Source organism: Pseudophryne corroboree, chromosome 3 (genome assembly GCF_028390025.1).
Source record: "Pseudophryne corroboree isolate aPseCor3 chromosome 3, aPseCor3.hap2, whole genome shotgun sequence".
NCBI lineage: Eukaryota > Metazoa > Chordata > Amphibia > Anura > Myobatrachidae > Pseudophryne > Pseudophryne corroboree.
This window is the reverse complement of record NC_086446.1, coordinates 755,484,102-755,499,101: the sequence shown is the minus strand read 5'-3', so window position 1 is coordinate 755,499,101 and position 15,000 is coordinate 755,484,102.

The window sequence follows — 15,000 nt, the reverse complement described above, 5'->3', positions numbered from 1 at the left end:
TGTAAAAGGTTTCTTGTGATCAAATATCTCTTTTATTTGTCCATAATTTTGTACTTCTGGTTTGAACCTTACCCAATAATCTCTGGTATGTTTTCTCTGTAGGTCTCTGAGAAACATCTTTTCTTACTCTATTTGTATCCTGTGTGTTTGAAATGGATGTTTTCTCACCCTTCTTCTTTAGTGAGTGCCTTTTATTCTTCAGTTGTTAATAAACCAGTAAACAATTGTACCATATTACTATGTGTAAATGAATGTGTCTTATACAGCCGTACTAGCTTGATTAACTTACTTTGGCTTTCTCCTATAATGGTTACATTTTTCTAGGGTCCAGGGCACATGGATTGACCATAACTTGCCCTCATCAGTAGTTACTACTCTTAGTGGAGCACGTAAAAGTGTTTGTTGCTGTGCTACCTTACTTCATGTAATTCCAGTTGCAGTCATGTTATCTGGGTGTATGTTGGCATAATTTGCACCCTTTTTTTTTTTTTCTTTCCCTTTTTAAGTGGAACACATTCATTGTCTTCATTTCTCTCAATGATATCTGTGCTAAATAGGCAGAAGGGGGAATATAACGAGATGTTTCTAGCCATAATGTATATACCTTCCATTCTTCAGCCTTTTTCCCTTAATTTACTTAATTCTATCCACTTGTCTATGCTAAAGGTTCCTATGAATGATCTATCAAGGTATTTTGCATGCCATCTCCTGAGAAATTTCACAGCCACACTCCCATGTCTCTGATACATCACACTCGCTGGACTGCCGTGCGGGATCTCTATCATAGAAGAGCCCTTCGGTGTGGACATCTCTTGACCCATTGTAATGGCTAATCTTTATTTTACAGTCCAGCCTCAATGTCCAATACAATGGTAAACAGGGACGCTCCCCTTGTTTAGAGAGATATTACTCCACTTAGGAAACCTCACCACCTCGTCAGGTGCCACGGCTCTGAACAGGCACACGTGTTCCACACTCTGCTAAGCTTGGCCTTATAGTGTACAAGGTGCTTTTCACAGTGGGTGAGTATCCCTGATACTATCCAGCATAGGAGAGTTTAACCGGAGCCTCTCTCCTACCTGGGCCCTGTCCAGAATCTGCCGGCGTAAAGCCTCGGCCAATCACACTCATAATCACTCACAGACTTCACGCTTAATTTAGCAAGATATGGCAGGCAAAAGATCCCATAAAATCATTAAATATGATAATGACAGAAATTACAATCTTAACACTCTATACTAATCACTGCATCTGGTAATAAAATGCAGTTAAAATCATTTTGGTTCCATACTCACAATCTCCAAAAAGACTTCAAGGAGTTACAAGCCAACAATAACACACAAAGTCAGCAGACCGAGGCAGGGACACATGGAGCAGAAGTAAGATAACAGCTCTTACCTATGGCCACAGTTGATCCAGGTGTCCCGGCTCCAGCCCACCTTCCTTCTTCGTGTGTCAATGTTGGGTTGATCTCGGTGGCACAGACCTCCAAAATGATATGGTCATGTAAAATAATTGAAGAACAATGAAGTCTCTTTGGTAGATTTATTGCATTGTGAAGTTCACAGGGCTCACGATAAAAGAATATCATGAACTGCACATTGACACGTTGATTTCATCTTATATACTTTCATCATAGCATTACATGATCTAATCAAATTAACAAGCCAATCATATACATAGACCAATTACATTTCAAATATCAGAATATATTATAATTTATAAACTCCCCTTATGGGGGATTTCCAATTAATTAGCTCAGCATCTTGTGATTATGACTGTTACATTAAAAATATACTTTTACCTTCAACATACTTTCGACTTCCCTTTTCTATAGGATACTAGCTAACCACAGTCTATGAAATACTGTAAAGCTAGACTAACTTCCTTAATTGCTACTAAAATCAAAGTTTCTGCAAACATATAAGAATCACATTTAAAGCAACAGTTTCTTTTAAGCAATAGACAAACTGACACTCAGCTTCCATTTTGTATTCACTTATCCATATCACTGCGATCAACTCGGAATGACCACCCATGTGCACTGCAGGGGGGGGGGGGGCAGATATAACATGTGCAGAGAGAGTTAGATTTGGGTGGGGTGTATTCAAACTGAAATCTAAATTGCAGTGTAAAAATAAAGCAGCCAGTATTTACCCTGCACAGAAACAATATAACCCACCCAAATCTAACTCTCTCTGCACATGTTACATCTGCCCCACCTGCAGTGCACATGGTTTTGCCCAATTGCTAACTTTTTTGATTTGCTAACAACTAACCCCCAAAATCTCTCCAGTCCTGGTGATTTCTTCAGTAGGCTACATATGAAACTAAAAGCCACATTATTATTCAAGATTTATTGATGGGTTGAAGTGGGATCTATTCATTGAATAATATGGAGTTTGGTAGCAAATTAAAAGCCGACTGGTAAGGGGAAACTTGCAACTAGGCCATACGGACATCCAGTGCCAGATTAAGACCACATGGGTCTGGGCCTGAAAAAGTTCAAGGCTTGTACTCAGAAGGGGAGGAGCTGTGAGCGGTGCTGTGAGGGTGTGGCCAGTGCTGTGTGGGTTTTGCAAGTTCCATCTACACTATCAGCTACTGGTCCCTAAATATGTACTAAGCAGTGATAAAAGTGGAGAAGTGTGCTAGTGGAGAAGTTGCCCATGGCAACCAATCAGCATTGACGTAATATTTGTAATTTGCATACTATAAAAGTATACAGAGCAGCTGATTGGCTGCCATGGGCAACTTCTCCACTGGCTCACTTCTCCACTTTTATCACTGCTTAATACATCTTAGAAACAATTATAGTAGGTGCTGACCCTTTAGTATACTAACATTCCACATGAGTTGTAAATGCATGCTGTGCATCATGGGAGATGATGTCATGCCGAGGTGACTCACTTCCTGTTTGTCTCCTATTACTTCCACTTGGTGTCTGGCTCATGCTGAATAAAGACCTGTATTACACTGATGCTGAAAGTGTCGTCCTGAGTTTGTTGTTAGACATCTACATGAGTAATAAGTATGCCAGATCCGCTGTAGTGTCAGGAGCTGAGGTGATGTTAACGGGGGCTTCCTGTGCGACTACACCCCCTTCCTGCTATGCCACGCCCCTTTTTCGGTAGTCACCGACCCTGGTGCTGCCACGGTCTGTGAGAAATGAAAAATTGTTCAAACCAGTTTGCTATCTCTGTATAGGAATATGCACACAAACAAGAGACAGAAGGCCTTCAGAATCTAAAAATGAGTTTGGGATGGAGGCAGACAAATTACATTTAAAAAGCATCACTTATCGTCAGTATCCTATACAGCAATTCCACCTGCCCTCCACACCCTTCAGCATAGTGCCTGGCTGCATCAGACTCTTAATGTAGATTTTATTGCAGATTTACAGATATTAGAGGCATCACTTGTCTTGAGTCACCTGTATGTAATACAGTCAGGGCTGCATTAGGCTGATCTGATAAAGGTGACATCTGCTGATATATATGTAGAGATCTTCTAAGGTCATATCAGCAGCTGGCGCTGACACCATGTAAGTAATGAGTAATGCAGAGGATGGATGATGTAAGAATGTGTCACATAACAGCCTGCATCTTTTCATATGTTTTTACATATATTTCTAGATAAACTCACCTACTGTACTTCAAAGACCAACGAGATATTTTCTCACACAAAATCCCACACATCCCTGTCCCATTCACCATTAGTTCAATCTCTCCAATAACTGAGTATATATAGTCTTATATACCCCCTGCCCCCATACTCTGCTAACTTCTCTGGCCCACTCCCTCACTTCATGCCCACCTCTAGCTCATCGCTTAACCTGTCTCTCCCATCTGACACATTTCCATCCTCCTTTAAAGACACACTCGCCTATTCTAAAGAAACCCCTTCTCCGCCCATAGTTTCTTTTCAGCTACCGCCCTATTTCTTTCCTCCCCTTTACCTCAAAACTACTTGAGCAGCTGCTGTAGCATTCCTTGATGAAGTCCTGCCTGTCACAAAATTGAGGATTACAGCGCTTCCCAGTCGCACTTTGACCTACCTGCTGCGCAGTCTAAAGCACTATCCGCCATTCGCTGGTCCATCCGGCGTCCCGCGCTGTCAGACACAGCATCCATTTCAGGATAGTTAGGCTTCGGCTCCTTCCCAGCCTGATAGGCCTCAGTCCACTCTGAAGCCTAGCCTGGAGTACTGTATGTTACTTCCTGATCAGCTGACTCTGCAGAAAACTCTCCAACCAGGTAGTGTTTCCCTGACACGTGATCCCTTCAGCCTATCACCAGAGAGCAAGGGGTATATATCAGGCTTGCCAACCCTCCCGCATTTTGCGGGAGGCTCCTGTTTCTTTATTTACCCTCCCGCCGCCCCGCAAACCTTGCTTTGCCTCCCGATTTTGTAACAGGTCCCTCTATGAAAATATGGACTGCACATGAGCAAGTCCAGAACTGCTGAGGGGCGGGGCCTGCACGAGAGCCGCCCATCATTATAGGTAGCGGACCGGTGGCTGAGTGACTGTCCTGCAGAGACAGTCTGAAACGATTAACTGCAGCCGTCATCAGTGCGGGACAGAAGCTTCACGCAGAGACTGTATCCTGCCACAACTTTGCCAGGTGAGCTTTGGTCCCTGCAGTGTGGGAACTATCAGCTGTTGCAGAACAGCAGTCTCAGTGCTGAACTCCCTGGCCGGGTCTCCACTCACCTTCTCAGAGATGGTAAAAGGGATTTTTCCTGCTACAGCTGCAGCAGCCATCCCACTGCTGAGGACCCGCCACCTCCTGCGATCTTTCTCCTTCCCTCAGAGACAGGAACAGATTTCCCTTCTGCAGCAGGCAGCCAGAAACCAAGGCCCCGCCCACCTCACTGGCCCCACCCACTCCAGTGATCTTCCTCCTCCTCTCAGAGACAGGAACAGATTTCCTTGCTGCAGCAGGCATCCAGAAGCCGAGGCCCCGCCCATCGCATAGGCCCCGCCCCCTCCAGCCCCAGCTATGCGGATCCTGCACAGAGATCCTACAGGTAAGAGCTCTCAGTACTTTCCATTTTCACAGCTCTGCCACCAATATATTACAGCATGACAAGCCTAGAAAACATAATGTTGTCACTGTATGGGTCCAATATTTTTCCTTCAAAATAACCTGACACCAGGGGCGCCGACAGCACTGCCGGTCCCGGTAATGAAAGGGGACATGGTCAATGGGGGAGGTGTGGCCAGACTCTGCTTTTTCCAAAATATATAAAAAAAAAAAAAAAAAATCTGTGTGGCGACGTAGTGGGCATGTGCCGCACAAGATGGGAGCACCAGTGTCAGAATCAGTGGGTGGCGGCTGCCAAGCGGGTGGTCGGGCGCGATTGCTTTCCTTCCTCTCATCATGCAGGGAGAGAGGACTGACTGCTGCTGCAACCCTCCTCCCCAGCACACAGCAGCCTATGCAGTGCTGGGCGGGCAGGGCCGGCGCTACCACTAGGCAGCTTTAGGCAGCTGCCTATGGGCGGCGACCACTGGAGGGCGGCACCGCACAGTGAACCAGAGAACGCTCAGCCAAACTCCTCCTATTCAGTAAGAGACGAGGAGCAGCTTACGAGCTGGCACTGGCGCTCCCCCTGCAACTGTTTCCAGTCCTGCATCATGATGCCCGCTCCGGCGTCCCTCCCCCACACACTTGGTCTAAGTAAGCAGGTACCCGTTGTGCCGCTCCGCTCTTTTTACCCGCTACGACGCTCCCCCCCTCCCATGATCGGCTCCTGCAACGTGTCCGTGCTACCACCGCATCTGATCACCATACCCTCTGCCTCCCCTCCACGGCTGTTTGGCTCCATCTCCCACTGTCTCCCCCCCACCTCCTCTTGCATCTCGTCCCTCGGCAGCTCTCTCCTCCCTACCCCGGCTGATCGGCTCAGGCTCCCGCTGCCTTCCCCCCCCCTCCTGCATCTCGTCACCCAGCAGTTCGGGGCCGGCTCCCGCTGCCTCCCCCCCCACCAGCATCTTGTCACCCGGCTGCCCCCCCCCCCCCCCCCGGCTGTTCGGATCCGGCTCCCGCTGCCCCCGCCCCCAGGTATCTTGTCATCCGGCTGCTACCCCCCCCCCCCCCCCGGCTGTTTGGCTCCGGCTCCCGCTGCCCCCCCCCCCTCCCCTCCTCCTGCATCTAGTAACTAGCAGTTCCTCTTCCCTTGCCCCCTGCATCTTATTACTATTCCCTCCCCCCTCGCGCAATTCGGCTCCCACATGTTGCCTCCCCCTCTCCCCTGCATCTTATTACTAGACCCCCCCCCACCGCCCGCAATTCTACTCCCACATGTTAACCCCCCCCTGCATCCTATTACCAGATACCCCCCCCCCACCCGCAATTGGGCTCCCACATGTTGCCTCACCCCCCCTCCTTTATCTTGTTACCAGCTTCCCCCCTCGATCAGTCTCCCGCATGGCCTGGGCACCCGCATCATTTTTCCCTCTTCCCCCTGGTGCGTTTGGTCTCCAACATGTTACCTGCCCCCCCCCCTGTAACTGGGGGAGCGGGTAACATGCTCCCCCCTCTGTAATTGCACTCCCTCATGCCGCTTCTGGTCACACATATCCCCCCCTCACGACTCTGCTCCCGCTGCATGTTACCCGCTCCCACTCGGCTCCTGCAACTTGTAACCCGCTCTTCTCCCCCCCCCCCCCCCCCGACTCTGCTCCCGCTGCCTGTTACCCGCTCCCACTTGGCTCCCTGCAACTTTTACCCTGCCCCCCCCCCTTCCCACCCCCCGCGACTCTGCTTCAGCTGCCTGCTACCCGCTCCCACTCGGCTCCTGCATCTTGTTACCCCCCCCCACGACTCTGCACCCCCGCCCCCCCGCCCCCCCCTGCCCCCCCTTACCCGAACGGTAGATGTATATATGTGTATATGTATGGAGACAGTGTGTATGTACGGAGGCAGTGTATTGCTGTATATATGTGTGTATGTATGGAGGTACTGTATGGATGTATATATGTGTGTATGTATGGATGTATGTATAGAGGGTGTATATGGATGTATATATGTGTATGTACGAAGGTAGTGCATGGATGTATATATGTGTGTGTACGTACGTAGTGTATGGATGTATATATGTGTGTATGTATGGAGGCAGTGTATGGATGTATATATGTATGGAGGCAGTGTATGTGTGCATGTATGGAGGTAGTGTATGGAGGAATATAGGCTTAGTGTCTGCCTGCGCTGCGTGTAGGGAAATAGAGAAGGGCCCCAGGGAGAGAAGCGCGCCCGGTGTCTGCCTCAGCCCATCCACCACGCTGAACAAGGGCCAGGCCACCAAATTGCCATGTCCTGCAGCCACTTTCAAAAGGAATCGGCCACCATGGAGGAACCACCCCCAGCCACAGCCATTCAACTAAAGGTAAACACACAGCTCCTCACTCAGATCCGCACACACAGCCCTACCCTCCTCACACAAAGGGGGACGCTGTCTGCCGTAATGTGTAAAAAGAGGGACGCTGTCTGCCGTAATGTGTAAAAAGGGGGATGCTGGCTGCTGTAATGTGTAAAAAGGGGGACGCTGGCTGCCGTAATGTGTAAAAAGAGGGACGCTGTCTGCCGTAATGTGTAAAAAGAGGGACGCTGGCTGCCGTAATGTGTAAAAAGGGGGACGCTGTCTGCCATAATGTGTAAAAAGGGGGACGCTCTCTGCCGTAATGTGTAAAAAGGGGGACTGGCTGCCGTAATGTGTAAAAAGGGGGATGCTCTCTGCCGTAATGTGTAAAAAGGGGGACGCTGGCTGCCGTAATGTGTAAAAAGGGGGACGCTGGCTGCCGTAATGTGTAAAGGGTCTCTACCTGGTGTAGTGGCGCTACTGTGTGGCGTAATTTGAATAATGGAGACAACTGTGCACGGTAGTATGAATTGGTATTATTTTGTGGCCACACCCCTTCCCCATGAAGCCACGCCCCTAATCTTTGGACGTGCGCCTACGCTGCGCACTGCTCGTATTTTATGGATGGGTGCGCCGATGCCGTTTCTTCCACACAGCGCTAAAATGCCTAGTTACGGCACTGTCCCCATGCACATACAGTAGTGTCCCATGTTTGTTGCAGAGGGGGTCAGATGGATAGTAAAAAATTTTTTAAGGGGGTGGCCATGCCTCTCCATATTTTGCCACACCCCACCAGTACGTTGATCCATATCCGCTCTCCGCTGCCCTGACCCCCGCCCCCCATTTAGGGCTGCTTCCAGAAATTTCCCGGGCTGGTTTTGTATCCCAATCCGCCGCTGTGGATATGTATGTATGTATGTATAAGAGACGAATGAAATAGAAATATATAGGCAGCTGGGTAGGGTGCCAGGATCTGGGAACGGGGTGCCACTAGCTGTACCCATCAATTAATTATGTCTTTGAGAGATACATCCTTGTTGTACTCAATGCAGTCAGACGGCTGGGAATCATATAAGATGCCGCTTATGTACTTTCGCCTTAGTGACTGGGAAAGTGAGTAATTGATGGTGTTGGGGGGCAGTAGGCAGAAAATTTGCCTAGGGTGTCAAGAAACCTTGCACCGGCCCTGTGGGCGGGGGAGAGAGGCTGCTGCAGCAACAGTCAGTCCTCTCTCCCTGCCCTACGTTCAGCTGTCAGCAAAGGGGGAGGGTAGCGGGACCCAGGCCCCTCCTACGAGCCCGGGTAAAAAGTACCCGCTCCCCCACCTCTCGACACCACTGCCTGACACAGGATGGAGCACTAACTCAAACAGCCCATACCGGAAAGTGTTTATTTGATTTACTGACCCTGTAGGCAGGGCTGGAGTGATGCGCTCAGCAAGGGCAGCAATGCAGGAAGGCGCCTCGCTGTAGAGGCACTCTCCCCACTCTGCTTTTGCTATCCCAGGCTTGCCTACCCTCCCCGTATTGAGCAGGAGGCTCCTGATTTTTAATATAGCTTTCCACTGCCCCACAAACCTTACTTGTCCTTCCATTTTTCACTGTCGCCCTGTGAGAATCTGGACTGCACATGCGCAAGTCTGGAAATGCTGGAGGTGGGGCCTGTACGGGAGACATCATGACACATGACGTCATGTTACATAAAGGCCGGCCACTGCGGGTTGTGGGTAGCGGTGGCCGTCTAGCAGTGCACATTCAGAGAGGCACAACTCAGTCACAGCCGTTGCCATCTCTAACTCCGCTCTGAGCCTCACTGCGGCAGCCTCATCAGCCAGAGCCACTCTGCCAGTCTCAGATGCTGCTAAGCTGCCTGCATTGTCCCTGAGCACCAGCTTCAGACCCTACTACTGTCCAAGTGCAGCATCAGATCACTCTCAACTGCTCTCTCCTGCCGACCACTGCACTGTAAGCGCTGTGAGATTAGCAGTAGCAGCAGGGTTAGGTCTAAATCCTATCTGGCTAAAGGACCCCTGACATCAACAAGCACGTGACACTCAGCAACAGGGAGAGGATCAAGGTCCAGACATGGGAGCCCAAATGCACTCTTGCGGGCTTACTTCGCTCGCCACGCTTTGGGCACAGTGGCTCACTTTGCTCTCCACCTGGTTACTAAAGACAATAGGTGGTGACGCGCATAGTGACAGTGCTATCCAAACTTCCTTGCCCCTCCCACTGCCGGCGGGTGTCACGTGGTTGAGAAGACAGAGGTACTTTAGCCCACTTGGGTTTAGCAACAACGGTAGCAGCAGCTTGTATTCTTACACTAGCTTCCTGGGTCTGCATGCACCACTTTCAATCACTCTTTGCGGGAATCCACAGGTGCCATATAACCATCCCTGGCAATGTATATCATCTGATCATTGGCCCTCATTCCGAGTTGTTCGCTCGGTATTTTTCATCGCATCGCAGTGAAATTCCGCTTAGTGCGCATGCGCAATGTTCGCACTGCGACTGCGCCAAGTAACTTTACTATGAAGAAAGTATTTTTACTCACGGCTTTTTCTTCGCTCCGGCGATCGTAATGTGATTGACAGGAAATGGGTGTTACTGGGCGGAAACACGGCGTTTCAGGGGCGTGTGGCTGAAAACGCTACCGTTTCCGGAAAAAACGCAGGAGTGGCCGGAGAAACGGTGGGAGTGCCTGGGCGAACGCTGGGTGTGTTTGTGACGTCAACCAGGAACGACAAGCACTGAAATGATCGCACAGGCAGAGTAAGTCTGGAGCTACTCTGAAACTGCTAAGTAGTTAGTAAGCGCAATATTGCGAATACATCGGTCGCAATTTTAAGAAGCTAAGATTCACTCCCAGTAGGCGGCGGCTTAGCGTGTGTAACTCTGCTAAATTCGCCTTGCGACCGATCAACTCGGAATGAGGGCCATTAACAGCATCAGGGCTTGGGTGTGCAGGTGAGCAGTTTATTTGTGTCCCATGACTAAACAGAGAGACTTGGCACACTGGCCAGAGGGGATGTAGTCCGCATTCCGACAGGATGCCAACAGTCACAATACCGACTGGCATCCCGACTGTCAGAATCCTGACACATTCCACCAATAAGCATTAGGGTTAGGGTGAGGATGCGGGGAAGGGGAGGGATGGAATAGGGTTATGCTGTGGGCGGAGGAGGTTAGGGTTAGGCTGCGGGAAGGGTGGATGGGAGGGTTAGGCTGTGGGAGGGGAGGGTTAGTGTTAGCACTAGGAGGAGGGTTAGGCTGTGGGAGGGGGGGTTAGGCAATAGGAAGAGGGTTAGGCTGTGGGAGGGGAAGGTTAGGGTTAGCACTAGGAGGAGGGTTAGGCTGTGGGAGGGGATGGTTAGGCACTAGGAAGAGGGTTAGGCTGCGGGAAGGGTGGATGGGAGGGTTAGGCTGTGGGAGGGGAGGGTTAGGGTTAGCACTAGGAGGAGGGGTTAGGCTGTGAGAGGGGAGGGTTAGGCACTAGGAAGAGGGTTAGGCTGTGGGAGGGGAGGGTTAGACTGTGGGAAGGGTGGATGGGAGGGTTAGGCTGTGGGAGCGGAGGGTTAGGGTTAGCACTAGGAGGAGGGCTAGGCTGTGGGAGGGGAGGGTTAGGCACTAGGAAGAGGGTTAGGCTGTGGGAGGGAGGGTGAGACTGCGTGAAGGGTGGATGGGAGGGTTAGGCTGTGGGAGGGGAGGGTTAGTGTTAGCACTAGGAGGAGGGTTAGGCTGTGGGAGGGGAGGGTTAGGCACTAGGAGGAGGGTTAGGCTATGGGAGGGGGGTTAGGCAATAGGAAGAGGGTTAGGCTGTGGGAGGGGAGGGTTAGGGTTAGCACTAGGAGGAGGGTTAGGCTGTGGGAGGGGATGGTTAGGCACTAGGAAGAGGGTTAGGCTGCGGGAAGGGTGGATGGGAGGGTTAGGCTGTGGGAGGGTTAGGGTTAGCACTAGGAGGAGGGTTAGGCTGTGAGAGGGGAGGGTTAGGCACTAGGAAGAGGGTTAGGCTGTGGGAGGGGAGGGTTAGGGTTAGCACTAGGAGGAGGGTTAGGCTGTGAGAGGGGAGGGTTAGGCACTAGGAAGAGGGTTAGGCTGTGGGAGGGGAGGGTTAGACTGTGGGAAGGGTGGATGGGAGGGTTAGGCTGTGGGAGCGGAGGGTTAGGGTTAGCACTAGGAGGAGGGCTAGGCTGTGGGAGGGGAGGGTTAGGCACTAAGAAGAGGGCTAGGCTGTGGGAGGGGAGGGTTAGGGTTAGACTGAGGGAAGGGTGGATGGGAGGGTTAGGCTGTGGGAGGGGAGGGTTAGTGTTAGCACTAGGAGGAGGGTTAGGCTGTGGGAGGGGAGGGTTAGGCACTAGTAAGAGGGTTAGGCTGTGGGAGGGGAGGGTTAGGGTTAGCACTAGGAGGAGGGTTAGGCTGTGAGAGGGGAGGGTTAGGCACTAGGAAGAGGGTTAGGCTGTGGGAGGGGAGGGTTAGACTGCGGGAAGGGTGGATGGGAGGGTTAGGCTGTGGGAGCGGAGGGTTAGGGTTAGCACTAGGGAGGAGGGTTAGGCTGTGAGAGGGGAGGGTTAGGCACTAGGAAGAGGGTTAGGCTGTGGGAGGGGAGGGTTAGGGTTAGCACTAGGAGGAGGGTTAGGCTGTGAGAGGGGAGGGTTAGGCACTAGGAAGAGGGTTAGGCTGTGGGGAGGGGAGGGTTAGACTGCGGGAAGGGTGGATGGGAGGGTTAGGCTGTGGGAGCGGAGGGTTAGGATTAGCAATAGGAGGAGGGCTAGGCTGTGGGAGGGGAGGGTTAGGCACTAGGAAGAGGGCTAGGCTGTGGGAGGGGAGGGTTAGGGTTAGACTGCGGGAAGGGTGGATGGGAGGGTTAGGCTGTGGGAGCGGAGGGTTAGAGTTAGCACTAGGAGGAGGGTTAGGCTGTGGGAGGAGAGGGTTAGGCTGTGGGCAGAGGAGGTTAGAGTTAGGCTGCGGGAAGGGTGGATGGGAGGGTTAGGCTGTGGGAGCGGAGGGTTAGGGTTAGGCTGCGGAAGGGAGGGTTAGGGGTACAGTAAGGGTTACAGTACCAAAATATGTCAGGATTATGACTGTCGGGATCCTCTACCCAACCTGGCCACAGCTTTTTAGACTATTGAAACTAATGTGCAGTGCTTTTAACTAATTACTATCTTTAAGGAGAACTCTTCATTAGATTACAGCCCTCTTCTCTAATTGTTTACTGCACTCTTTCTTATATAGTCCTACTTATCCGGACTATTGGTTGGACTTTCAAAGACTCTTTTTTTTATTCAATTAAACCTGAATAGATATTCTATATTTGTAGTGGTCACAAATGTGTTAATTGGTTGCAACTATGTAGCATACAACTATTTTGATGGATGGGAATATGTTGCATTGTAACTTTTTCAATTTTTTTTTTATAGATTAATCTTGCTTAGGTGCCAGCAGTTTACATCTGATTAATACATTTATGTTGTTTTTCTGTGTAAATAAATTGCTATATCTACTTAAATAATAGAGCTGAATTGAATTTTACTTGGTTTTTATGCAAATGTCGGTGCTGCTTAAATTGTTTGTTTCTCTAACGTCCTAAGTGGATGCTGGGGACTCCGTAAGGACCATGGGGAATAGCGGCTCCGCAGGAGACTGGGCACATCTAAAGAAAGCTTTAGGACTATCTGGTGTGCACTGGCTCCTCCCCCTATGACCCTCCTCCAAGCCTCAGTTAGATCTCTGTGCCCGAACGAGAAGGGTGCACACTAGGGGCTCTCCTGAGCTTCTTAGTGAAAGTTTTAGATTAGGTTTTTTATTTTCAGTGAGACCTGCTGGCAACAGGCTCACTGCATCGAGGGACTAAGGGGAGAAGAAGCGAACTTACCTGCGTGCAGAGTGGATTGGGCTTCTTAGGCTACTGGACATTAGCTCCAGAGGGACGATCACAGGCCCAGCTTGGATGGGTCCCAGAGCCGCGCCGCCGGCCCCCTTACAGAGCCAGAAGGCAGAAGAGGTCCGGAAAATCGGCGGTAGAAGACGTCCTGTCTTCAACAAGGTAGCGCATAGCACTGCAGCTGTGCGCCATTGCTCTCAGCACACTTCACACTTCGGTCACTGAGGGTGCAGGGCGCTGGGGGGGGGCGCCCTGAGACGCAATAAAAACACCTTGGATGGCAAAAAATGCATCACATATAGCTCCTGGGCTATATGGATGCATTTAACCCCTGCTAGAATACATAGAAAAACGGGTGATAAGGCCGCCGATAAGGGGGCGGAGCCTATCTCCTCAGCACACTGGCGCCATTTTCCCTCACAGCTCCGTTGGAGGGAAGCTCCCTGTCTCTCCCCTGCAGTCACTACACTACAGAAAGGGTTAAAAAAGAGAGGGGGGCACTAATTAGGCGCAGTATTAACTATACAGCAGCTATAAGGGGAAAAACACTTATATAAGGTTATCCCTGTATATATATAGCGCTCTGGTGTGTGCTGGCAAACTCTCCCTCTGTCTCCCCAAAAGGCTAGTGGGGTCCTGTCCTCTATCAGAGCATTCCCTGTGTGTGTGCTGTATGTCGGTACTTTTGTGTCGACATGTATGAGGAGAAAAATGATGTGGAGACGGAGCAGATTGCCTGTAATAGTGATGTCACCCCCTAGGGGGTCGACACCTGAGTGGATGAACTGTTGGAAGGAATTACGTGACAGTGTCAGCTCTGTATAAAAGACAGTGGTTGACATGAGACAGCCGGCTACTCAGCTTGTGCCTGTCCAGACGTCTCATAGGCCGTCAGGGGCTCTAAAGCGCCCGTTACCTCAGATGGCAGATATAGACGCCGACACGGATACTGACTCCAGTGTCGACGGTGAAGAGACGAATGTGACTTCCAGTAGGGCCACACGTTACATGATTGAGGCAATGAAAAATGTTTTACACATTTCTGATAATACGAGTACCACCAAAAAAAAGGGGTATTATGTTCGGTGAGGAAAAACTACCTGTAGTTTTCCTGAATCTGAGAAATTAAATGAGGTGTGTGATGATGCGTGGGTTTCCCCCGATAACAACTGATAATTTCTAAAATGTTATTGGCATTATATCCTTTCCCGCCAGAGGTTAGGGTGCGTTGGGAAACACCCCCTAGGGTGGATAAAGCGCTCACACGCTTGTAAGGGCTCTACCTTCGCCTGAGATGGCCGCCCTTAAGGATCCTGCTGATAGAAAGCAGGAGGGTATCCTAAAAGGTATTTACACACATACTGGTGTTATACTGCGACCAGCAATCGCCTCAGCCTGGATGTGCAGTGCTGGGTTGGCGTGGTCGGATTCCCTGACTGAAAATATTGATACCCTAGATAGGGACAGTATATTTTTGCCTATAGAGCATTTAAAAGATGCATTTCTATATATGCGTGATGCACAGCGGAATATTTGCCGACTGGCATCAAGTCTAAGCGCGTTGTCCATTTCTACCAGTAGAGGGTTATGGACACGTCAGTGGTCAGGTGATGCGTATTCCAAACGGCATTTGGAAGTATTGCTTTATTAAGGGGAGGAGTTATTTGGGGTCGGTCTTTCAGACCTGGTGGCCACGGCAACAGCTGGGAATTCCACGTTTGTACCCCAGGTCGCCTCTCAACATGAGAAGACGCC